The following is a 24,753-nucleotide window of genomic DNA, read 5'->3' as shown; positions in this document are numbered from 1 at the left end:
GTCCATCTTACTTATTTTTAGGGAAAGAGTCATGATACAGCTGCTCAGGCTGCAGCAAGCCCTAGGGGTCATCCTGCTTCCCCCACGCCAGTGCTGGAGTTATGGGAATATTCTGCTCATCCCGGTTTTTATGCATATGTTTGAAAGAGTGTGAAGTTGATCATGGGGTGAGCAATTTACTCGCTGAGCCATTGCCTCAGCCCCTAGTGACATTGAATTCAGAACTATTCTTCCCTTCAACCAACGATACTTCATTGCTATTTGTTTTTTGGTTCTTTTAAGTTAACTTCCCTGAGATAACCATTTGCTATATTGTTTAATCTACTCATATTTTATTTTGTCAAAACTCTGATACTATATAAGCTCAGAGTGAAATAACTTGAAGGTTTTAAAACTGAAATTAATAGAGTCATTTGATTCCTTAAAAATATTTAAAATGAAATGTTCAAGTTCACCTTGGAACATCAGACGTCGTTTCAACTGATTTGGTATATTTTCATCCTTAACTGGAAAACTGATCTCCCTTTTTTTCCTTTCTTTCATTTAAGTCAGAAACAAGTTTGTTTCACATGTCAATCCCAGCTCCCTCTCCCTCCGCTCCTCCCCATCCCTCCCCACAAGGCTCCCCAGCCCCCTACCCAATCTCCACTCTGCTCCCCAGGTAGAATGAGGCCCTCCATGCTGGATCTCCAGAGGCTGTCATGTCATCCAGGGTAGGGTCAAGGCCCTCCTTCAAGAATCCAGGCTGAGAGAGCATCCCTCATTGTGGGATGGGCACTCAAAATCTATTTGTACGCCAGGGGTAAATACTACCTAAGACCCCGTAGATTACCTAGGCCTCTTCACTGACACCCTCATTCAGGGGTTCTGGTTCAGTCCCATGCTTTCCACACAGCCATCAATTTGGGGTCCAAGCGCTCCCCCTTGTTCAGGTCAACAAACTGACCTCTTAATCCTCATATTTTGGGTGTGAATAAATATAATCCACAGAGGCAGGAAAGCCTTGCGAAGTATGCCTTCTTAGCAAGATGACCAGATACTTGGAAAATCAGACACTTAAGGTCAAAGCTTAAGTAAAAAGACATTTAAATCCATTAGCTTGACCATTAAAAGTAAGTGTGAGTATTCAGGACAGAGTGAGAAGGGTGGAAGACTAAAATGAAACAAGAATGCTTCGATAGCCCGGAAAGAACTGAATCCTGTTGGTGAAAATCAAGCCTGCATAGGTTATCTGAGGCTAGCTGGGATCGGGGGCAGCACTCATGACAGTAGAATCCTAATATGCTTTTAGTATACAAAATGTTTACATAAGGAAGGGCCAAGGAAATAGACAACGACCTAAAACGAGAGCTTCCTTTTAAATGCTGGGTTGTAAGATTCTGGGGAAGAACGATAAACAAACATGTTCTGATTTTGAGAGTGCCAACCAATGTGCTACAGTTAGAAATCACCAAAAGCCACGCCTAGACCTAAAACATTGCCAGTGCAGTGTGAGTACTGCTAATTAATGTAAAGTATTCAAAGGAAATATACTGTTCTACTCAATTAGGAGAAGTGTTCTTAAATATTCCTTTGGATTCCTACCGTAATTACACCCTGAAAAGTTGAATAATTTTGCCCAGTAAAGTAGCAAGTAGGAAATCATTTATGAAGTAAGAAAATACGACTAGAGTCTAATTATTCCAAGCAGCAGAAAATAGATTTTTTGAGGCGGTATTTAAGTTCTGGAGTAAAAATAAACATGAATTATTACTAAACTATTATTACTGAACTAATCATGGCATTCTGAGAGCTGAGGTAGGAGGATTTTAAGGAAGAGGGTGACCTGGGACACCGAGCAACTGTGAAGCCACGTTGGGTAATGTGGCATGATCCCATCAGAGAGAGCAGGATGTGGGGCACAGAGACAGAAAGTGAACATCAACTAAAGATGCCCCGTGACACTGAGACCGAATCTCATGCAAATGTTGAATAAATTAGGAGAGTTTTGCTGCACTGGTTGCAAACATTGTGAAAGTATTAACTTTATGGCATCAGGATTTCATGTCTTTCTTCCTTTATTCATGTATACTGTTGCAGTGGTACATGCATGGGACGGTCATTAGACATATTTGTGTTCTGGCACACAAAGATCTTACTGTCATTGACTCTCAGTCAACACAAGATACTTTCAAAGTTGCCATCAGCTTGATTGGTTTCTGTTAGGTTTTAATAATCTAGCTTAAGGAAGAGAAGTCCTACATCTCCTGAGGCCATGTATATTGTTCTGTTTTTAGTTTTTTTTAAGTAATGCTACCAATAATTGACTGACAACTAAATAATTCATGATGGGATTTGCTGTGACATGAGCATGTTGGGCTCTGTCAGTATAAACAATATCTGTTAGGAGTTAGTAGTTACTGCAGAGAGTTCTCAGCTCAATGACTAAACTCAGCTATTGCTGATGTGAGAAGGATAGGGGTGGGGGTGTTTGGGTGGGTGATGAGCCAGGGTAGGGGAGAGTAGGGGCAGAGCAGCTACAGTTTCTTGGGACAAGAGGATGAGGGGCCAGGAGCACAGTACACTTGAAAAGCAGATGCTAAGAGGGGCACATAACTGATGTATGGATGTTCCATGGTTCTTGACTATGAACCTCAGACTCTTTGGGAAACAGGTGTGGATCTAGCCAAGAAGCATAGTTCACCCAAGGAAGTGTCTTGGATCTTATTTTGGTGTATCATCTGAGTCAAGAGAGATCATTCTGAGACTGAATGTTAACTGTAAGCAAATGTGCTTTCAGAAGCCATTGTCTTCATGGGGAAGATGCGATTACAAAGCATCCATGGACTCTCAGAGCCACTACTGCAAATTCACTGAGGAGTCTGGAGATGAAGAGACTGCACCATGGGTCCAGAACTGGTAGCAAATGCCCCAAGTCTCTGACCAGTCATGGCTTTCTCCTCCAGTGCGCTGGCCTTTCATACCTCACATGCTTGCCTTAGACTACATCAGTTCCTTTTCTCTTAGAATCCCTATCACCAATAAATAAACAACTATCCTGAAAAAATAAATGAGATATCAGCCTAATAGCTCTTGTCTGTGGCTCTCATTTGTCAGTCTAAATGAGGGCTACACTCCATCATAAAAGCAGGTTCCAAAATTAATCAATGCAGTGTCTGCCAACTCACATTAGGGAAACCCGCAACAGGCACAGTATCTCTGCAATGCTTTCTTTGAGAGAGAAAGAACAGGAATGCCACCACCCCACTGACTCAATCCAGAGCCTTTGGACTAGCATTGGTCCCTTCATGAGTTCTGTCTATTCATGCCTACTTCCTATCTCTGCACAGGCAAATCAGCTCTTGTTTTCTCTTACAACATTCTGACATTGTCCCTCCGTATCCTTTTATTTTAATATGGAATTATAGAATCATTGGGAATGTGGATTGTGACCACTAGGAGAGATTAAAAAATGAGGGCAGTACTGGTTTGAATTATGGAACTGTCTGCTCTTTATTTAGAGGGAAGTAACCACTGAAATACAAGGCAAATGCAGGAAAGAATTCAAAATCCTTAAAACTTGATATGTTAGACTTTCAGCAAACTCCTACAAAATGCATTAAATTGCTAAGTCTTTTGGCTTAATGACTGGCCCCCATGTATGATTCCTTTTCTATTTGGAAGCTGGAAGTCCATCATCCTGGAAACACTGGGATGTTTGACGCCGGAACAGCAGTATGCTAATTATCTAAGCCTTTCTTTTGCAAGAAGCTCATTAAGAAATCACATGGCTATGCTGAGAATATTTACTGACAAGATTTATAAATTTGATCTAACCAAGCCATAGTTTTAGTAAAATACTGATTTATAAGTAATGACCTAAATGAGATTCCCATTTGCAAAAATCTTTCTAGGTAGGAAAAAAAACACATTACCAATATAACTCTGTGTCAGGACGTTCTCATATCTCATTAGGTTTTGATATGTAAATATAGTTTGCATTCAGAATAATAAACACCTGACATTATAAGACATAATGGCCACAGAATAATCTTGGCTTTACACATTTGTAAACACTGGATGGTGGGTAATAAGACTTGCAAATAAGTTCTTCCCCAAATCCAGAAGACGCAGAAGCCAATTTTGTAAGCTCTTATTAGAAGACGTGTCACGCAAAATGGTTAGACGCATAACGTTAAGATACTTAGCTATTTGCTTTTACATTTGAGTCACTTGCTATTAGGAACTTTAGTGGTGGAACAAGCCTTTTCAGTGATAGGAATCTGAGGAAATGATGCACTGTGGGACCAAGAATAAAATCTGGTCTCTGATACATTCAGGGTTAGGGTTAGGGTTAGGGGTTAGGGTTTAGGGTTAAGGTTAGGGTTAGGGTTAGGGTTTAGGGTTAGGGTTTAGGGTTTAGGGTTTAGGGTTAGGGTTAGGGTTAAGGTTAGGGTTAGGGGTTAGGGGTTAGGGTTAAGGTTAGGGTTAGGGTTAGGGTTTAGGGTTAGGGTTAGGGTTAGGGTTAGGGTTAGGACTGAATATGAGGCAAAACACAATGTTATTTTCACTTGTTTATCATGTCCGCATTCACATACTCACACCACACACACACACACACACACACACACACACACACACACACACAAGGTCTTGTGAGCACAGGGAGATAGCAGCCAATGACAAGATAATAGAAGATCCCTATGGACCATGGTGATTTAATCAGACCTTCAGGAGGACTTCTCTACCTTCCAACTTTCAGGAAGCAAGGTCAGTTGTTTAAGCTTTCAATCTACCCTGCTCGCTTTCCAGCCTCTTAAAACATCCCCACAAAATCTCTATAATTTGTTTGGAGTGAGAGCTGCAGTGTGGAATCTCAGTCTGATGGCTCTGGCAGAGCTCAGCCCTCTTCCCAGATGTAAGAACTCAGCCCTCTCCCCAGATGGAGGAACTAGATCCCAGGGTTACAGAGTTCACCGAAAGCCCCACAGTTGTCTTTTCTAACCGAGCAACCACAGGAGTCTAAGTGTTCAGTGTTCTGGAGGGGCCCCTTGGCGCCACGGAGAGCAAGCTGGGTTAGTTTTCACAGACAGTGAGTTGGTGTCAGCAAAGCTTAGCAGTGTGTGCCGTGAGCAAGCTTGCTTCTTGTGTAACAAAACCATCCAAATTATCATGGAGATGTGGTGTTCGTTTTATTTTATTCCTGTACTCTTTTCTCTTTGGGGGCCCATCACCCAGCTTCCAAATAAATCACACGTGGATGTAGGGGTGAGCCCACAATATTGTCCATGCCCGCTTTTGGGGCATGGACACGGGTACAGACACAGGTAAGGACAAAAGGAAAGGAAGAGCAAAATCTCTGTCTTGGAAGCCTGCCATGCTTCTAATCATCCAGCTTGTGTGTAAGACCTTTCTCTGATAAATAAATATATTAATTTCCATATTGCATTGACCATCCTCATCACAATGGAGGATTATTCTTATTTATTTGTGCCTGGCCTTAGCTTGGTTTGTTTCTACCCAGATTTTCTTAGCTTAAGTTATCCTGTCTACCTTTTGTCTCTGGACTTTTTTCCTTTTCTTAGCTGTTTGCATCTTCCTTTTCCCTCTTACTCCATGGCTGGCCATACGGCCATGTGGCTGTGTGACGGTGTGGCCTGGTGGCTCTCACCTAATGTCCTCTGCTCCTCCTTTTCTTGTTCCCGACACTTTCTTCCCAGATTCCTCCACCTACTTATTCTCTCTGACTGCCAGCCCCACTTAGCGTTTCTCCTGCCTTGCTATATGGCCATTCAGCTCTTAATTAGACCAATCAGGTGTTTCAGACAGGCAAAGTAACACAGCTTCACAGAGTCTAACAGATGCAACGTCAAAGAATGCAGCGCATCTTTGCATCATTAAGTAAATGTTCCATGGTGTAAACAAATGTAGCACATCTTTGGCTAGTATTCTACAGCAGGTAGATGATCATGGAATTATTATAACCACAAAGGCAATGGAGAAAACCTAGACACATAGATGGGTTTCTTAGGGTCATAAAACTAAACAACCTCTTCCGTCAACATGGGAGTGATAGATAATTCCTGCAAGTTCTTGCATAAATTAAGGTGTAAATTAATGTGAGGATTTGCCCTGCCTATTAATTATGGAATAATCCCTTTCTGCATCATCCTTTATGGAAGCTTATGCTTTTTAGTGAAGGAAAATGGTATAAACTGAATTGAGAATACCTATAATCCTCTTGTTTTAACCCTGCCTGGCCTCAGCTACAGGACTCTTTGTGATGAAGTTCTGCTGTTGGCATACTGGTAACGATTATTGAGCAGCTGAAGAGCTCTATGGCATGGTTCTGGGGAACAGACTGGTTTCTTTCTTTTCTTCCTATTCACTCTTGCTTTGTTGGGTGTTTTTGAGATAGGGTCTTCCTGTTTATGCTAGGATGGTCTGGAAATCATTCTGTATTCCAAAAATGGCATCAACTCACGGTCAGCCTCCTGCTTTAGCCTCTCAAACAACAGGATTACAAGTGTAGTTCACCATGTCTTTGTCACAGACATCTTTTTAGTAATATGTGGGTTAGTTTGTAGAAATCATCACCCATTTTGTATTTCAAATTTTTGGTAGAATTTGAAACCTAGTTACAGTTGGTCTTCTAGCCAACCCAAATTTAATTTGTAATTTTACCAATTCCACAAATGAAACTGGCCACAAAATGTGATACTAATCATTTTTATATTTAAGAAATTAGGAGAATCTTCATAACTCATATCCCTGAGGTTAGATATAATTTGGTGTTTCTTATCTCAACCAAATTTAAAATTAATCACTTGGCTAATGAGCTACATACATTTAATAGTCCATAATTTAATCATGTGTCTCAGGGGCAGGGTATTATTTAAATCACTCCAAGTAGACACAGGTAACAACTGAAAAGAATTATGGAAAAGAAAAATGTCTGGAAAGATAAGAGGGCTGTGTCAAAAATTCCCACAGTATTGTTGATGAATACAGATGTAAGACCTGAGGATTTGTAGTTTGAGTTTAGAGTCAAACAGATTCCTATAAAGGAATAAACTTTATTTTTCTGCTGATTTTAAACTAGATATTTTTCTGGAGGACATATGTTACTTTTCATGATTTAGTCAGTTAAGGCCATACTGAAAAGCAAGCAATATGAGTTGTATTGATCAATGATTTCTATTATTACTGAAAGGTGTCTTCTCTGACACATTTATATTAAACACATTCATATCTAAATACTTTCACCTAAAAATCTGTGAATGTATGTACACACTCATGATTAACTATGACACACTTTATTTAGTAGTGTGTACAATGCTCATTAAAAATATCCTGATAATAATAAAGTAGTCTTTTTTAAAGATTTATTTATTTATTTATTTTGAATACAACATCTTGCTTCCATGTCTGTCTGCAAGCCAGAAGAGAACACAAGATCTCATCACAGATGGCTGTGAGCCACCACGTGGTTGCTAGGAATTGAACTCAGAACCTCTGGAAGAGCAGTCAGTGCTCTTAACCTCTGAGCCATCTCTCCAGCCCCTAACGTAGTCTTATTAAGTTTTATGCATTATTATTTTGTACAGTCATCTGAAAAACTGTCTTAATCCAGCTTTGTCTATGTGGCTTATATGTTTTCACCAAATGCAGATAATGTGCACCCCCAGTGAGAAAAGTGCCCTTGATAGATAAGGACAACATTGTGGGTTCACAGAAGCTAAAGAATGTTCCACTCTGGCACCTGGCGTGAGGTATGCGGAGGGTGGGATAAGGGGCAACTGTCACATGGTGGTTACCAAAACAAAGCAAAAAAGATAAAACTGTGTTTGTCCAATCTGGTTCGCATGGCTAATTATTATCCTACTTTTAGAATTTATTTTGAAGGAAACAGAGAGAATCTGTCATTCTATAATTTTTTTCCACTTGGTTTTCAATCTGTACAAACTATACTGACCATCATTAATAGCAAAGGGGACACTGGTGCTCCTGATTTGCTTCTATAATACAGAGCTATTAATCCTAGAGATTTAAATCATGGGCTGTTGATATTTCAGTGGGTTTTCCTCCACTTTTTAATGCTGAAATGCACAGACGTTCTGCCTTTGAAGAGATCTGGTTATGGTGGAGAAGCAATGGTCACCCACCGCAAAGGTTGCACAACTCCCCCACATTTTCTCTGCCTAGCGTGGAAGCCTAGATCTCCACCCTCAGCTTATATGCTTCATTTTGGTGGCCATTTCTCTTGTCTGTGAGGGAAGTTAGATTTGAAGTTAATGTCAAATTTTGTTAAGAAAACATTAAGAAAAGCCATATGCTACATAAGAGTGCAATAAGGCTCGGAGAATTGAATTTCCTGCGCTGTGGTACTTCAGTTCTACTGTTTTTCTGTATTGTATGACTCTGATTTAAGTTACTGCATCCATTCCTGTCTGGGGTTAACCCAGGTAGGAGTTCCACTGACAAAACAAAACAGATGGGGATGTCTTCTGCATATGTTTCTCTTATTGGCTGATGAATAGAACACTATTGGCCAATGGGGCAGCAAGATAGGTGTGGCTAGGATGATTCTGGGAAATGTAGGCAGAGTCAGTCACCATGTGGGATGCAAGAGGAGTAACAGGTCCAGACTCTTTCTCCGGTAAGATAAGACAACAGGTAAATACTTAGGTTAATAGAAATGGGTTAATAATTAAGACAGAGCTAGCCAATAAGAAGCCCGAGCCAACAGCCAGCAGTCTCATAATTAATACAAGTCTTTGTGTGTTTATTTGGGGGCTGATGTAGCAGAGGGCCCAGACTGGTAGAAAAGAGCTATATTAACACAAAATACTGGTATAACAGATGGGAGATTTCTTTGTTCTGGGTTTTCCTTTGGTATGTCCAAGAAGGCGCGCACGCATGTGTGTGTGTATGTGTGTATGTGTGCATGTGTGTGTGTGAGCATACCTTTGTGTGGATGTGTACTCATGTCAATAGTCAATACCAGAGACCAACAGTGGATATCCTCTCCCATTTCCCTCTGATTATCTTTTGAGGCAGGATCTCCGTTGGCTTGGATCTCACATACTCATTAGACTTCCCGTCCAGGGACCACCAGACACTCCCTTCCTCTTTGTACATAGAACTGATATCTTAAGTGCAGGCTGAGGCAGGCTTTTCTGTGGGTGCTGGCCTTTAGAGCTTGGGTTCGCCTGCTTGCAGAGCAAGCCCTTTGCCAAGTGAGCCTTCTCCATAGCTGTAGCCTGTAGCTAAAGTCGGGTTGTATGAGGATAATGGCCATGTCTTTGCTTTGAATGTGGATCTGCATATGGATACAGAGATTATAAGCAATCTCTGTTGCAGACATTAATAATAACATCTGAATCACAGTGACTGGATGGCACATCTGACTGTGAAGGACTTCCCAAGGTCTATGTGTTGATGCCTTGGTTCCCAGGGTGGCATTATTGGGATGTAGTACAATCTCTACAAACTGGGAGCCCGTAGCAGGTGTTTAGCACTTAGATGTATGCATGTGAAGGCTGCCGTGGTATCCTAGGTCACTCTTTTATGAAGACAGTGAGTTTACTCTGTGAGGAGTTCCACTGTGATACGCTGTCCCACGACCATCAAGCTGGACCAACCTGATGTAGGCCAGAGTCTCCATCAGTGTCCCCCAACAAACCTGTGTTTGTAGACGGATGTCTTCAGGTCTGCGTTGCAGTAACAGGACGCTAAAGCCATTGCCATCATTATCCCATGTCTCAGTGTTGTTCACTGGTGTCATCTCCTTAGGGATACTGTACCTGTTGGCAAGCAGTGTGTATGCGCATGTTGATCACCACCACTTTCCCAGGGTGGTGCTTATAGTTCACAAATTTTCTCTTTCCTTGACCCTCTCCCTGGTCCTGGGTAGTGGGAGGTTCTACAGAGGTGCCTTAGAGGACAATAATCTGCACCCTACAAAGAGGGGGTCAATGGCAAACACAGTGGAAGCTTCTATCTCTTTTTTGTTTTTATTTTTTTTAAACAGTCGTTTTCTGTTTGATAAAAGGAGCCATAATAGGTATTGGATGATATTTATTCACCAATACAAATCAAATCATTCAAATGCTTTATGTTTATAGTTATTCATCAATACAAATGAAATAGTTCAAATGTTTTATGTTTAATTTTGAAACTACTAAGGGCTGCATTTAAAAATATGGAAATGTATTATCTAAAAGAAGAATTTGGGATTCTCTTCAATATAGTAGAAGATCATAGAGGTGCACAGTGGCCATTTCTTTTGTATTATTCTAAATGTAAAAGAGGGCAGAGCAAGTTATGATTATTTCTGTAATGGCTCACAGGTAACCCATCCTCTCTATATTTGTATTGACTGAATACTAGACATGAAATGCATATTTATTTTAATATCTGATTCCGTTATGTTTTCACAGTCTTCTGGAAAACCTTGTAATTTTTTGGAGTTCTCCATCCCGCCCTCTGTTCCTCCCTCCCTTCTTTTTTTTCTTCCTTCCTTCTATTCTCTTTTAACTTAAACTTTGACATAGGAGAGCTTCATTTTTGTATTTGATACTGGTTTACATACTAAAAAGTCACCTGGCATATTGTTTTTATATGAACATCTAATCCCTGGAACAGTGACTTAATGGGTGGATTTCTGCTCCTACTGTCATAATATTTAGGCCAAATTTTCTGCAGCCAAGAGAAGACAGTGTGTGGCTATTTGTGAACCCTAACTCTGATTATGAATAAACTCATGACACCCAGAAATCATTCATGATCTCAAATAAGGTGATGAGTGACATATTCTAATTTATGCATATACTAGGGAGATTGTCAACCTGTTTGTGTATTATGAACATGCACATATGGGGATGTATATGTACATATGTACACATGTGTGTACATACATGTGTTTACATGTATATGTGCATTTTACAAAAACATTACATGAATTGTCATAAGCTTTCATCTTAAAGTTCAAAACTTTGTAGATGTGGAGATGTGCCTGAGCTTAGCTTTTGGGAGACTGGGGGAATAACCCCTGGTTGAAGCCCGACTGCGCTACATTACAAGACCCTGTCTCTAAAAACAAAATCAAACAAGATATAATGGATGGAGATATCAGGATTATGTTATTATGAACCAGACCATGTAGGTTTGAGCAAATAATACTTCTTTTTGACAGGGCTGGTTTCTGCCCCCTATCTGCACTCAACTGTGGTTATTTGAGATCATTTGCCACATCAGAACTATCAAAAAAGACTTGAAGGAACTGCCACTTCATCTTAATTTCTAAGGAGCATATGCTGTTCAAATAATTTCAGTTTCTTTGCTTTATGCTCAGCTTGAGAAAGAATGGTTTTAAAAAATTTTTTCAGTGTGAGTGAGTGAGATTCACCCTGAGGTGACAGGAGCTTTGATTTATTTTTTTTTCTTCATAACATTTTAGTAGTGGTTTTATGTGGAGAAAAAAGAGCTGAAATGATGTGTTGCCACTAGCATCAGCTATCCTCCCCCGGGGCCTCACTCCATCCTCTCCATCCTGCCTCCCTGTCCACACACGGGGAATGTATCTGAGTGTCCAGTGAGGCCGCTCCAATTGTAGACATCCCAGTCTGGGGCTGTGAACAAAGAAAAGAAAAATATATAAGGAGTGCATATTAACTTTGATTCATAGTGTCCGGACCTTGAATACCAACTTTGCCTAGCCCTCACAGATGAGGATTTGTTGTATTGTATATTAGTCTCACTTTTCAAAGAAAAGAAGTAGATATAGTCTATCTATTGCCATCTATCTATCTGTCTGTCTGTTGTCTATAAATAGCCTGGCTATCAGCTATCTATCTATCTATCTATCTATCTATCTATCTATCTATCTATCCATCATCTACAAATCCATTCAGCATTTATCATCTATCACTTTATCTATCATTTTCTATCATCCATGCATCATGTCTATCATCTATCTCCTCTCAAGCTATTTGAAATCTATCTATCTATCATCTATCCATCAACATACATAGCATCTATCACTATTGTCTATTATCCATCAATTATCTGTCAGCTATTTATGTGTATATCCTGTAAACATGAATATGTGCAAATGTTATGTCTGCATATGTGAATGATGGAATATGTATGCTATTATTATAATGATTTGGCTCACAACCATGTAAAATGTCACGGTCAGCTGACCACATGGAAAACTGGAATGGTTGCCACTGTCAATCACATCTGAGCATGGTGCAGGAGAGGGAAATACAGGTTATCTGTCTTCCTCTTTGTATTGGATGTGCTAGAACAAAATAGCTAGCATAAACCATGTAGCTTATAATCATAATTTTGACACCAAAAAAGAATCCAAATTCAAGATGCCAACAGATTTCTTACCTGCTGAGAGACTGTTTTCCATTTTACTATATTTCTTCACCTTTGATGGAAAGGATTGCCTAGTTTCTGGTATCTGCTAGAAAGGCCCTGTCATATAGTGAGGACCCATATTCTCATGACCTCCTAAAAGTTTCTCCTTTCACCTTATACTTCCAGCTTGGGGGGTGTTAAAGTTTCACCATAAGTGTTGATGAGAAAGCATAAGTATCCAATCCATTGCATATCGATACCGCTAGTTGCAGGAGATGATAAGAAATATGGACTGGGGGAGGGAGAGGGAACTGAAAGTGACATGCATAAAAAGTTAAATAAAAAATATATGAAAAAGAAAAATGTGGACTGAACTTCAAATTTCACAACTGGAGGCTCTAGGGGAGAGGGGAGATTTGGAAGGGGGATGCGGTTCCTGTGACAGACAGCGGAGGAGAAGCCAAGGTGAGTTGGGATATTCCAGTGATGATCACAATATGGGGGATGTGAGCCCTGGCCTAAAGGTCTAGGGACTTTTGCAAAAATCCACATGTGCTGTTGCGCCTTCCGATGTCTCCACATGCAAGTAGACGAAGACTCTCTTCAGTACGGATTAGTAAATAAAGCTGGAAAGAAAATAGCTTGGGGAAGTGGGGTGAGTGACCGAGGGAGGTCACAACATACTAGAATCTTCCCTTGGAGGCAGCATGTTTTCTGGAGGACTACTGTGTGTGTGTGGGGGGGGGCTCGTGCAGTCCAGGGTTAACTAGCCATCCTGGTCATCATTGTGAGGAAGATGACGGGAGTGTGCAGAATCTGTGTCTGGCCTTGGTGGAGGGAAACTAACGGTCACCCTGGGGCTCCATCAGTTGTGGGAAAAAAGTTTCTGTACGGATCACAGAGCAGTCCACACCATGAAGTGATTTCATCAGGCTTCCCTCTTCACCGTGATTATGTGGCTTTGAGTCAACAGCCACCTTGTCACTGGAGACAATTCTAGTGCACAAAGGTAGTGTGATTTAGCTCACTCGGACAGTCAATAGCTCTCCGGTGAGAGTAAGTGAAAAGAAACCTAACAGTGTGGTTTCACTGGACAGACTTCTGTCAAATCATTTATCATGAGCAATGCTTCCATAAGGCAGGTCAGGGACCCTTGCAAAGAATGTTACCACGTAGCTCTGTGAGTGGCCTGAAGCCAACAAGGCAGTAGTTGCTCCTTGGGTTACACTGGTTGAGGTGGTTTCCAAAATAGGGAAGAGGAATCAGTCAAGAAGTCTATGGACTGACATCTAGTCACAAGGATAGATCCCCAATGGTGCTGTTTAGGAGTAAGGAGCATTTCTTTCTCTTTTTCCCCTTCATCTTCTTTACACATTTATTCTAGATTTACTCTCCGGTGTGGTTTAGTGTTTGCATTGTGCCCATGCAGACCAGTGCCCATGATCCACCAAGCCAATCACTTTATATCCTTCACAAGATATGGCCCCTACTTATTACCATATGATTTTTGTGTTCTTGAAATGTACAGGATCGATCTCTCTCTCAGGGAGAGGTGTGGAAAATGTTCTTTGTGCTTTGGACCCAGTCCATAAAATTTTGGACCTATTTGTGTTAACCTGGAAGTGAGTGTGGAAACTATACCTGGATAGTGGGTAATGCTTATAAACATTGGACCCAAAATCTACTTAGATTTTTATGAATGGATGATTCTTTCAGCTAAGCCTATATTCCGCAGCCATTTTTGTTTCTGTAAAGTACTCTTTCTTAAATTATGTAAGCACTTAAATAAAAATAATATCATATACATGAGGCATATAATCTAACAGTAAGCAAATGTAAACATCTGGCCCATTTAGTGGATGGCTCCTATCCACTTGAGGGCAATAACCTGTCTATAACATCCTCTGTTTGTGCTTCAAGACAAATCGCTTCAAATATTTATTATTACCATCACATTTACAAGTGATAATCATAATGAATGCATGGATAGTAATGATGAACCATGATAAAAATGGAAGTTCACGAAAATAAAGATTCACAATCTCAGTATTAGGAAAACCCTCGCAACGTCATCCAAAAGCTGACCCCATATTGGTCTCTTGATCTCTGTGTCAATAATTAGAAACTGCTGCTCTTCTTCATGGAGCTGACACAATTTAATATGGATAGGAAGGATGCTGTACAGGACACATCATCATGCTCCCACCCTCCGTTATATTGATGAGGACACTTCATCAGGTTCCACAGATAGACTTTCGCAAGGACTAGCCGCACCCTTAGCCTCTGTGTAAAAGACGTGTGGCTTCCACTCATGTTCATCCCTCCAGATGGTCAACATCATAAAAATCTGGATGAAAATTAGGATATGCTGATGATCCACACAAGGTTCACAGCTTGACACTGCTAAAGTAATTTCCGAAACCGTGCCTGAAGCTCACAGTTTTTATTGTTTTGAAACAGAGAAAAGCTAGACACTTACATACTATTTTTTTTTACTTCCAGTAAATATTCTCCACGACTTCCTTGGCAGACTATTATTTTAAGATTTTGTTTTTGAAATTATATTCCAATTATATCATTTCTCCCTTCCGATTCTTTCCTCCAAACCCTCTCATATGACCCTATTTTTCATTAACCATTGTTACATGCACATATGTACATCTATCCCCTGTATTTCTAAATATGACCCCTTCAGTCTGTTTAATGTTACGTGTGTGTGTGTGTTTGTATGTGTGTATGTGTGTGTGTGTGTGTGTTTTCAGGGCTGAGCATTTGGTATTAGATAGCCAATTAGTGGTCTCTTCCATGGGGGAAATATTCTTTTTGCTCTCAGCATTCTCTAATTCCTGTTGTTCTTCGTATTGGGTTGAGGCTTCATGGGCTTTCCCACATCCACTTTGGCATGTCTATTATTACCTTTGTTCTGCTCATGTTTAGGTGGTCATGTTGAAAAGACATTATGGGTGTAGCATCTGACATTCTATTGGGAGACACAGTCTCACATCAAACGACCTGGTCCTCTGACTCTTACAACATTGCCCCCTCTCTCTTCTGTACCCCTCTCTTCTGTAATGTTTCCCTAGCCTTAGGTGCAGGAGTATGGGATATGTGTGCAGCAGAATTTAAATGAACACAGTCTGCTTCACCTAACCAATTTGTCTGAATTAGGTATGCTATAGGTAGGCAGCTAGAATACCACCTTCCTTATAAATCCAGGAGAACTCATTTGCTGCCTAGATGTTTCTTCTACTTCATCTGCAATCATATAGTTCCCTAATTTGCAAAACTAAATACATTTTAAGTATTTCTGCAACTGTTTAGTAGCCTAAAGTATGGTGATGATTTCAAGAATATTTTGAGTTTTACCATAATTCATAGAAAACAATATTAACATGCTTAGTGGTTTGGGATTGTATTTCAGGATGGAATTAAAACTGCAAAGTTTTAAGCTGAAGTTTATTTGCATTTATGTCCTTAAACAAAGGAATGTCAGTTAAAATGTATGCTTTAGATAAATGACCGGAAATAATAAATTCTTACCTAAATTATAAACAGTGAGAGGAGTGATAGCTACTGCTAATTGTCATTTTGACAGAATCTAGACTCGCTCAGGAGAGAAGCCTCTGGGCACACCTGGGAGTGATTATTTAGATTAAAGTTAGCCTCTGGTGTCTGTGAAGGATTATCTCTTAAACTTTCATTTTAATTAAAAAATAATTAGAGCATCTTCCTCCTTCCATTTTCTCCTTTCAATCCCTCCCTGTCCTCTCCCCCAAACAGTCTCAGGGAACCCACTCCCTCTCAAATTCATAAATCCATGCCCTGTTTCCCTCGTTTTCTTTCATTGTGTGAGAGAGGGGGGAGGGATGGATGGAGGGATGGAGGGAGGGATGGAGGGAGAGAGAGAGAGGTATAAAAAACAGCCTGTGAGTCAGTTTGGTGTTGCTTGGGTGCATTATGTTGAGGTGGCTAATTGAAGTTGGGTGGGGTCATTCCTTTTTGGGGGAGGTTCCCATGCTTCATGGAATGTGACGAGGACCACTGGGCGTGTCCCAGCATACCTTACTCTCTACTTCCTGACTGTACATACACCATGACCAACTGCTTCAAGTTCCTGCTGCTGGGACCTCCTTGCCATGATGGGCTCTGTTCTTGGACTGTAAAGTTAAATAAATAAGGTGTTTCTTCTTCGAGTTGTTTTTCCAGATTGTTTTCTTCCAGAAACAGGAATATCTGCCTGCAAATTATAAACAAATAAATTTAGAATGAAATATTGCAGGCTCCCAAATGGAGAAATCTTATTTGTTGGATTTTATAATGTGTGGATGTTAATCTCTTTTATAAATTACATAGTATATAAGAAGCTAGCTCTAAATCTTCTGATGTGAGTAGGATCATCAAACCTCACCAAGAAAAATTTTCTTTATAGGGGAGACTTTTTTTTCCATCTAGACTAGTTCCACTTGGCTGTTTTCTCTCTGCCCACCAGATTCCCGCAGCCACTTGTAAGATAACCAGAGACTTAATATGTATTTATAATTGTTTGGCCAATGTCTTAGGCTTGTTACGGGCTAGCTTTGCCTCTTACAAGTTAACCCATTTCTACTAATCTGTGTATCACCACGTGGCTGTGGCTTGCCTCTGATGCCCTGACATCTTACCTTCTGGGTGACTATATGGCATCTCCTCAAACCTGCCTTCCTTCACTCTCTGTCTCTGTTCGGATTTCCTGCTTGGCTTTACTCTGCTTAGCTATTGGCCAAAAGAACTTTATTCATCAACCAATAAAGGCAACAGGTATTTTCAGCATACAGAAGAACATTCCACGTCATCTCCTCGAAGCAGATGGAGATCATTACATAAAACCTCAACCAATGAAACTGTAGAGTCCAGTCCCACTGGATACAGATATCAGTGGGCTATCTCCCATGTCTGTGTCCCATGGAACATTACACAAAGCAGACACAAAGACTGTGAGAGCAAGAGGGTCGGGGAGTGTGTTGCAAGCTTGTGTATCTCAGTAATGGCAGAATCTACACCCACACAGTCTCACCAGTGTGACTGCTCTATCATGAACTGAACAAAAATGGCACCAGTAGATTTGACAAAATGGATGTGGGAAAAACCCACAAGAACTCAGCCTTACACAGAGAGCTACAGACAACTGAGGAATTGCTGGGAGCAAGAGAAACAGTTTTCTTCGGGGACGAGCACACGAATTGGTTATCTAATAGCAAACGAACAATTTTGAAAACACACACGTACAAATTAACATTATATAGACTGAACGTGTTACATTTAAAAGTGTGTGTGTGTGTGTGTGTGTGTTGGATCTAGGTGTGTTTATACATATCCATGTATCTAGGGTATATTGTGTGTCCTGAACTTAAGATGTAACGATTTGCTAACAAATGTGGAAAAGATCATTATCTGGTCAAGTATTGCCTCTCCTCTCCTGTCCAGTCCTGTTCTCTCCTCTCTTCTCCCTTCTTCCCCCACTCCCCCCTTCCCCGCCCTCCTCTACTCTCCTCTCTTTTTACCCTTATGCTCCTAGATTTTGTACCTCTTTCCTCCATATCTTTAAGCTTCACTGTAATGCTTTCTTCTTGATGATCACTGAATAATTTCTTTAGATCTGTATTTTAAATTTATATACTTTTTATTCAGCAGGATTTAATGTGGTATTCAAATATATGAAATGCACATGTTTTCCTCGCTTCAATAACTACAATCATAGATTTTAGCACTTTCATCCCAAAAGAACACTAAAGTCAAACTGGCCGTAGTTTTTCCATCTGGGGCCATTTCTCATGTTGTTGATGAAAATGTGGAAACGTGCATATGTTATATCTTTAAGATGTGGATGCTCCCCCAAGCTGCTTAACAAAAACAACTTCCCCTAATAATGTCACATTGTACCAACAACACTTAAAAGAATGATTATTTACAGTTATTAGAAAACACAGGGAGGACAAATTTGAGAGAAATAGAAAGGACACTTTATGGAGACACCATATTTTACACCAAAAGTTTAGGTAAAAATGAAAATGATTTTATATTTTGAGGTATGTTAATTTTTAGTTTTTAAATCAATTTCCTATAGGGTTTCACTCTGTAGCCCTGGCTGTACAGTAGGTACTTCACTATGTAGAGCAGGCTGTCCATGGCTTCACAGAGATCTGCCTTCCTCAGCTTCTAGAGGAGATGAGTTAATTTATTTATATGCCATTACAGGCTATCAAATAGTTTTAATTTATTCAGTATCTTCTGAAGATTTTTAAATGGCTGAACAAAATGATCACCCTATAATGTGGATGTGTGTGATACGTAGCACCCATGTCTTCTTCTTCTTCTTCTTCTTCTTCTTCTTCTTCTTCTTCTTCTTCTTCTTCTTCTTCTTCTTCTTCTTCTTCTTCTTCTTCTCCTTCTCCTCCTCCTCCTCCTCCTCCTTCTCCTTGTCCTCCTCCTCCTCCTTCTCCTTGTCCTCCTATTCTTCCTAGTGTAGTCCATGAACACCAACACCAGTTTTTATACCCAGCATTAGTTTGTTTTTAACGTCACAGTGGCATAGAACTTAATAAAAAATACCTTATGATTTAGTGTTCCCAGCTCAAAATTTAGCTGTTGATGTTCGAGCCTGTATATTTCATTACTTAAAATAAAGTTCTTTATTTCTATCACATCCCAGACCCCCACCATATAGAACAATATAATCAAGGCACGGGAAGTTAAAGTGTTAGAACAGAAAAACATATTTAAGTTAAGTCACTACTGATAGCTAACATTGACAGGGCTTGGAATGAGAGTCCTGTGACTCTTTGAGGAAAACCGAGACCAAGTTCAAGCAGCCGCCATCAGGAGCAAGATTTCAATTTTGCTAGTGCAAGGAAAAATATCAAGTGATAATTGCAGAAGTTATTAGAGACCTCAGAAACCTGGAAGCCAATTTAATTAATGCAATCCACTTTTGGTTTATATAATAGGGGAAAATCCACAACTTGAGTATTAGCTTTCAACAGTTGCGGTATTTTGCAATGTGCATTTTTAAAACTCTACATTTTTTTCCATGAAGTAAAAAAAAACTCACAATTATATCTGTGACAGGAAGCTCAGTTTTAACTGTCATGTTATATATATATTATGAAACAAATCAAGAATTAGATCTGGTCATGAAAAATTAGTAAAACTATGTTTCGAATGGATTGAAAAATAAAGAGAAAGGTGCATGAACTTATCTTCTAGCATTTGGAATCCCAACTGGAGAGAAAATAGTCAGTCCAAACTGCTGAGATACATGTGGAAAGATATACGTGTTATTTTGACATCACTGGATTGTTCTGGGACATGTGTTCCCGCACGAATTCCCGAAGTATCAGAGGCAGATTCAGGGTCACTATAGCAGGGTCAGACACAGGCACAGAAACAGTTGATATTGATTGGACATCATTTTCCTTGGCTTCGGGGTGTCACTTTGGTGAGTTCTGGGGAAGGCTTTTCAGAGTGAGCAAAGGTGCAGAAGGGGAGATGTGTGTACTCTGAGTGTACTAGAGAAAGGGACGCAGGCAGGCATGCTTTCTTAGGAGCATCCCTGGAGGGACTGTATGTCCAGAGCCATATAAAATTCTTTAGTCGACATAGACAGATATGTTATGCCCTCCAACAGTACATGAAACACGGGTTATTTAGGTTAGCTGTTTAATTGTTGGTTAAAATATTCACCCTTCTCTATTAGGGAATATGATGGTTTCTCTGAGCAAAATGATCATTTCAAAATAATGTATCCTTAGCTTTAATTTTTAAATAATGTAATTGTGACAACACACATTTGTTGTTGCACATTTGGTATAGGTGTTACCTAGATGCCTATACATGCTAACAGTTGGTAAATCCCTCAAGAGTAAATCCAACAGGAGCCAGCAAGATGACTCAGTAGGTAAAAGCATTTGCTGCCCAGCATGCAGACATGAGTTCAGTCCCTGGGAGCTACATAGCGGAAAAATAACTCTATATACCATAATTTCGGATAAATAACTCTATATACCACATGTTGTCCTGTGATCTCCATAATTTATTTGAGTCATTCCCTGTGTGCGTGCATTCACAAATTCCTCGCCTGTCTCTCTCTTGCCCCTCCCTTCCCTTCTTTACCCCTCTCCATCTCCCTTTTCCTCCCCCAAAACAGATAAACATTTTTTTTTACTTTTTATTTAAACAAGCTTACTTCATATGTCAATTCCATCTCCTCCCTCCCCTCTCCCCCTAACCCCTGGCCCCTCTACTCTATCCCCTCTCTACTCCCCAGTCAGGGTAAGGCCTTCCATAGGGGATCTCCAAAGTCTGTGACATCATTTGGAGCAGGGCCTAGGCCCTCCTCCATGTGTCCAGGCTGAGAAAGCATCCCTCCATGTGTAATGGGCTCCCAAAGTCCATTTTTATGCCAGGGAGAAATACTGAACTACTACCTGAGGCCCCATGGATTGCCAAGGTCTCCTCACTGACACCCACATTCAGGGGGTCTGGATCAATTCCATGCTGGCCTCTCAGCCATCGGTCTGGGATCCATGAGCTCCCCCCTTGTTCAGGTCAGCTGTTTCTCTGGGTTTCACAAGCCTGGTCTTGACCCCTTTGCTAGTCACTCCTCCCTCTCTGCAACTGGGTTCCAGGAGTTTAGTTCAGTGTTTAGCTGTAGGCGTCTGCTTCTACTTCTATCAGCAACTGGATGAAAGCCCTAAGATGGCATATAAGGTAGGCATCATTCTCATCATCAGGGACGGGCATTTAAGGTAGCCTCTCCACTATCACTTAGATTGTTAGTTGTTATCATCCTTGTAGATCTCTGGAAATCTCCCTTGTGCCAGATCTCTCATCAAACCTATAATGGCTCCCTCTATCATGGTATCTCTCACCCTGCTTTTCTCTGTTCTTCCCCTGATTCAACCTTCCTGCTCCCCCATGTCCTGCTCTTCCCTCCTCTTCTCCTCCTCTCTTTCTCCCAGCTCCCTCCCCCCATGCTCCCAATTGTCTAAGGCCATACCACCCTGAGCAAGCCTGATCTCATCTGTAATAAACGTTTAAAAGATTAATTCCAAGCAGAAGTTTGATGATCAGCTATTTAAGAAGATGGCCATATAATTGGTAATCCATGACTATCTGTCTTCTCACACTGACCACCACTCTTGTAAAGTGGGGCTCTATTCACTTGAAGTGAGTTGCTTTAAGCAGTCGGGCAGTCATATGCGATCTTCTTGAAGCACTGATGTATGTGCATAGATGCTAAGTGCTCATGCGTTGTCTAGGCCATCACTCTCATAACCCATTCATCCATCCACATGCGGCAACACAATGAGCCTCTAATTATGCTTTTAAAGTACCTGCAAAGAGACAGCCTTCCCTGTAAAAGCTCATTTCCTTTGAATTGTGCACTTCCAAAGAACTTTTCTACATCCAATCTATGGACAAATGACAAGGTGTTTACCCAAGTCATGGGAATGCCACGCTGTGGCTCTTCCCTGTGACAATGGGTGCACCGAACATTTTGTGATGAAGGTAAACTTGAGAATGATGTAATTGCTTATAGCAATTATAACCATGCCAACAAAATTTGAAAGCACACATCAGTTGTTTATTCCTATGCTGGAGAGAAAACACACAGGTGAACGGGTCTGTGGAGACAAAATATTTCAAGAACAGTTTTTTCCCTCGGATGTGAAGTCTATATTCAAATCCACCAAGCTGATATTACTATGCATCACTGAATATGTTTCTTGTAAGAATGGACAACAAAATTGACAAGCTAGAGCTAAGATGAGGAAAAAAATCACTGGGTGTAAAACCTTAGTTCACTTAGAATCTGTAGCTAGTAAATCAACTGTAAATTATAGCAACTTATCTTCAAAAATTTATAAGTTGAATAAGTTGTAATTTCTAAAATTGGAGTTGACATCTAAGAAAAAATTTTTTTTCACACAGTAAGAAATGGTCATGCTGTTAAAAGATTATTTTATCTCTTGATGGATGCTGGCAGTTCAGTGAGGTGAATCTCATCTTTCCATGGAATCGTAATGTAGATCACACTGTGAACTTTTTACAAACAAGCTTGAGCTGCGCCCTCGTTGAAGATAATGGGGATTGAGCATGTCCTAGTGCTGCTGGATGACAACAAAGTGTGAATCTCAGATATGCAGCATTACTGAACATCATAGACTCATGAGATGGGCCAGGATCTTAAAATTAAAAAGGTGTGAAATTTACAGATTCCCTGTATATGGAATTTACAGATGCCCCTGTATATAGAAGCCAGTGAAGTTAATGTTAGCAAGGAAAGACACATGGATCAGGGTGAGGGTGCTTCAATTTGTATCACAGCTCCATCAACGACTGGCTGAGAGACCTTGGGAAAACTGGCTGATTTTGTGGTTCCTCGGTCTCATGTGTAAACCTATTAGAATCAAGCTTTAGAAAGTAGCCCAGAAGTATCCTGGAGAGGCTAAGTTCTTTGAAAATGACTCTGTTTCTTTGTCTTCTTATTGCTATTGTTAATTAGTAATAATTTCGTGACACTGTGATTAATTTTTACATTAGTTTTTATTAGTTCTTTGAGACTTCCATCTCTTTCCAGATTTCCACGGACTCCCTAATCCCTGAACTTTATCTCCATGATTGTTTTGTTTGCTTTTGGTGCTGCGGAAATATTCTTGGATGTGTGGTCTCCCACTGGAGAGTGGTTGATATATCAGGGCCAGACTCTTAGGAAGAAAGAACTCCTATCATCAGTTACCAGTTGCCAATATCTTCACGGTCAGGGTAGGATTTTTGTGTTCACTTCTTCTCTCCACACTGTGTCTTGGTCTATATTGGGCTTGCACAGGTCTGGCATATGCTGTCACAACTATTGTGAGTTCATGTGTGATGACGCCTAGTACAAATTGGCGGTTTCTATATGCTTGCTTATTATGTGTGTACATGGAATATATATATGCATCAACATATACCAAAATAACAGGAATCACCTTGGGATATTTGGGTCTTGTGTTCCTTGGGAATATTGGAATTGCTACGTTACATTTTGATTTGGAAATTACAATAATGGTAACAGTAATGACATGGGCTTGGAATGCCCTGACTCCAGGCCAGGCTTTGTGCATTCCCTGTTGGCATGGAAACAGGAGTCTTCCTTTCCTTCAATCTGGCAAATGTGCTGTGAAAATCATACAAGATGGAAAAAACAAAACTGATCTGCAAAATTTAAAAAATGCTCCAAATATCAAGTGTTAGGTTCAAATACCAGGTTTTTCAAGCATAAAATAGTATCCTGTGTCTGTGTCTTATTCTGGGGATTGGTGTCTACACTGTTATTTTTTTTTCATAGAGCCTATCTTTTGGGCAATACAGGGCCTATTAAAATTCTGGAGAGACATTTATACTAAATGCTTCCTTTGTTCCATTGGCAAAAGTGACCATGTTTTGACATGAGTGATGAACGGATAGGGCCAATATAAAAGGTTGTCCTGGAGCTCAAGGCCAGTGCATAGTGGTTTGATCCCAGTTGACTGAGTCATGTGAAGTTTGCTTAGACACAGTAAATACATTCCTTGTCCAGTCCAGGTTTGTCTTGATCCAGTTATAGGTGAAGTTACAAAGCTGGGAGGTAAAGTACCCTTTCTTTCTCTACATGCCCGAGGAGAGGATTAAAGAGTTCCCTTTCTTTGGTAACTGTCTGGTTTCTGAATTTGGAAGGTTTATTTTCAATAACCAAAGAGAATGAGACACTGTAAAAACTGTTCTTCCTGAGAGCACGGAAAATCAGTGAGGCTTCTGATAAACTCTTCTCTCCACAAAGTAAGTGGAAGAAACTTAATTATCTGTCAGTCCTCAGCATCAGCTCAAAGCCCTGCCCTTCTGTCTAGAGCACCATTGAGTATAACAAATGCAAGAAGAAATGAACTTTTCTATTTTATATACATTTCAGATATGTCTTTTTGCTGCAATATAGGAAAACTTATAAAAATGTGCCTCTCAGATTGCTCTTTATGCTGAAACTGAGTCTATAAGCCACCTCATCACCAAGCCTTACTTTACGGTACAGTGTTTGTCAAAACCTACACTAAAGCTCACACTCTGCAGCCTCCATCTTCGAGGGGGATTCTGGGAGAATTGAGTCTTAGGAAGAACATGTAGCCTGTGTGATGAACACCGTAGACTGAGTTCGTAGCTGAGGAGGAAGCTCACAGTGACATGCAAGGTGTGTAAGCTCCGGATTCCTCTTTAGACTGGTATATGTGATACTTAACGTGCTCATGTTCATGCATTTGCTCACATACATGTCTGAACATGCACACACGAAAGAAGGCCTCAACCTCAGCTGTCATTCCTAGGGCAGTGTCTACCTTGATATTTAAGACA

At 40.4% G+C, this 24,753-nt stretch overlaps 1 protein-coding gene and 1 long non-coding RNA gene across 4 annotated transcripts in view; both read left to right on the top strand.

The window, feature by feature from the left end:
- LOC121142264 overlaps positions 1-3,066 on the top strand; it is a 79,591-nt gene extending 76,525 nt beyond the window's left edge. The window contains exons 2-3 of the long non-coding RNA XR_005879240.1: positions 22-167; positions 2,780-3,066. This is a non-coding gene — a long non-coding RNA (uncharacterized LOC121142264). The remainder of the gene's footprint in view (positions 1-21; positions 168-2,779) is intronic.
- Negr1 (neuronal growth regulator 1) overlaps positions 1-24,753 on the top strand; it is a 727,936-nt gene that overhangs the window by 156,372 nt on the left and 546,811 nt on the right. The gene's annotated exons all lie outside the window — the stretch shown is intronic.

The sequence above is a fragment of the Mesocricetus auratus genome, unplaced genomic scaffold (genome assembly GCF_017639785.1).
Source record: "Mesocricetus auratus isolate SY011 unplaced genomic scaffold, BCM_Maur_2.0 Super-Scaffold_100009, whole genome shotgun sequence".
Classification (NCBI taxonomy): domain Eukaryota; kingdom Metazoa; phylum Chordata; class Mammalia; order Rodentia; family Cricetidae; genus Mesocricetus; species Mesocricetus auratus.
This window is presented reverse-complemented; position numbering and strand designations above follow the sequence as displayed.